At 38.6% G+C, this 2529-nt stretch overlaps 1 non-coding gene across 1 annotated transcript; it reads right to left on the bottom strand.

Moving 5' to 3' along the window:
• Window positions 1–2214: 2214 nt before the first annotated feature.
• On the bottom strand, window positions 2215–2322 carry LOC112793915 (small nucleolar RNA R71). Its single transcript, XR_003198602.1, has one exon. It is a non-coding gene; the product is annotated as a small nucleolar RNA R71 (small nucleolar RNA).
• Window positions 2323–2529: the final 207 nt, after the last annotated feature.

Genomic DNA, 2529 nt, shown 5'->3' with positions numbered 1-2529 from the left:
ATCTAACGTAGGGGCAAGAGGCAAGCAACGTTAATGGAAAAAGTGATTCCCATTAACGTTTAAGAAATGGGGCACAAGCCAACGTTAATGAGAAAAGTGATTCCCATTAACGTTGGCTAAGGATTGAGTAAGAAACGTTAGTAGTCACGTTAAGTTTTATAACGTTGGAATTAACGTGGGCATATAACGGTGGAACGTTAGTGGAAAAAGTGAATGCCACTAACGTTCTCGCACTCAAAATATTACCCAACGTTAATCTCACTAAATGCCCAAGCCTAATTCATATTTCTCTGCAAGCTGGGCCCACTAAAGAGGAGAATTGTTTCAACTCAAGGTCCAGAGCCCACATCCAAGACTTGAAGAACTCACTAGAAGATCATGAGGAGTAGTATAAATAGGAGTAATTTTGAACTAGAGAGAGCTTAGCACTTTTGGGAACTACTCTTTGCATATTTACTTTTCTGTACTTCTAGAATGGATTCTTCTTTTCTGCCATTTTTTATTCCTAGAGCAATGAACAATTAAACCCCTTTCATTGGGTTAGGGAGCTCTGTTGTAATTTGATGGATCAATTATAGTTTTCATTCTTCTTCTTCTTTCTTTTCTCTTGATCTTACTAGAAAGCTTTCGATCTTAATTCAATTGGTTAGTTATCCTGGAAAAGAAACTCTCCATAATTGGATCTCCTTTGAACCTTGGAAAAGGGATGAGGAAATCATGCTAGAAATGCTTTCTCATGTTTGACCAAATTGGGGTTTGGATGGATATTGTGACATTTAATCCTCCCAACACTTTGATTTGGAAATACATGTGGTATAATCAGTGACCACACTTTCATCTCTTCCCATGAGCAATTAAATCAAGGAATTGGGCAATTGTTCAAGCTTAGAGAGATTGGATTGCCAAGGAATTGGGATCCAATCACTTAAGATTGCCAAGGAGATTAATGAATGCATTGATTGAGGAAGAGATGAGAATGAACTTGATTCGGAGAATGCAACATCTCCTAAACCCAATGATCTCCCCATTTCTGATCTTACCCATTCTATTTACTTTCTGCCATTTAATTTCCTGCTCATTATCCCAACTCCCCATTTAAGATTCTGCACTTTAATTTCTATTATTTACTTTCTAGTCATTTAAATTCCTGCATCTCAATCTCAATTCTGTTTAGCTCAACTAGCATATTCTTCTAACTAAAGTTGCTTGACCAATCAATCCCTGTGGGATTCGACCTCACTCTATTGTGAGTTTTACTTGACGACAATTCGGTATACTTGCCGAAGGGAAATTTGTTGAGAGACAAGTTTTCATGCATCAAGTTTATGGCGCTGTTGCCGGGGATTGATTTTGAATCAACAATGATTAAGTTAGAAGATCACTAGATTGAGCATTTTTTTATATTTCGTTATTCATTTTGTATTATTCAGTCAATTTACCTTAGTTCATTTTTAATTTCTTCCTCACCCTCTATACCCTCTCTATTTTTTGTTCTCTTTTTCTTAGTTGATCATAATTCAGCTCACTAACCCACTAACTGTTTGATAAATTGCATCACTCACACTAACAATCATTCTAACAAGAATAATCTTCACTATACCTCCTATTGTGCAATCTGTTTGTTGTATGACAGGGAGAAGAGAAGGAGTCTCAACATCCTTTGATTCAGAACCTGAAAGAACCCTTTGGAGACTAAGAAGGGAGGCAAGAGGAAAAAGGATTATTGGTGCTGAGCAAGAGGAAGAGTACTTTGAACCCAACATGGAAGAGAATTTGGAGAATAATCATGAAAAAGAAGCTCATAATCATGCCAGAGAAGGCCATGCAAACTGGGCTGGGCAAGAAAGGAGGGTCTTAGGATCCTATATCAATCCTAATCCAGGAAACTGTGGAAGCAGCATTCAGAAGCCCACCAAACATGCCAACAATTTCGAGCTAAAACCTCAGCTCATCACCCTAGTGCAGAATAATTGTTCATTTGGAGGAGGTGCTCAAGAAGATCCTAATTAACACATGACCGCCTTCTTGAGGATTTGTGACACAGTGAAGTCTAATGGAGTCCACCCAGATGTCTATAGGCTGCTCCTGTTCCCTTTTTCACTATGGGACAAGGCATCCAAATGGCTTGAATCCTTCCCAAAGGAAAGCTTAACTAATTGGGAAGAAGTGGTGAACAAGTTTTTAGCAAGATTTTATCCTCCTCAAAGGATCAATAGGCTAAGAACTGAGGTGCAGACTTTTAGACAACAAGATGGTGACACATTTTATGAAGCATGGGAGAGATTCAAAGACTTGACAAGGAGATGCCCACCAGAGATGATTAATGAGTGGGTTCAACTTCACATCTTCTATGAAGGTCTTTCCTATGAGTCAAAGAAGGCTGTGGATCATTCATCAGGAGGCTCTTTAAACAAGAAGAAAACCATTGAAGAAGCCATAGATGTCATTGAAACAGTTGCTGAGAATGACTACTTCTATGCCTCCGAAAGAAGTAACACTAGAGGAGTAATGGAGCTGAACCACATGGAT

This window comes from Arachis hypogaea, chromosome 3, assembly GCF_003086295.3.
Source record: "Arachis hypogaea cultivar Tifrunner chromosome 3, arahy.Tifrunner.gnm2.J5K5, whole genome shotgun sequence".
Taxonomy (NCBI): Eukaryota; Viridiplantae; Streptophyta; class Magnoliopsida; order Fabales; family Fabaceae; genus Arachis; species Arachis hypogaea.
Note: the sequence above shows the minus strand (reverse complement) of the source record. Positions and strands in the feature narration are given on the sequence as shown.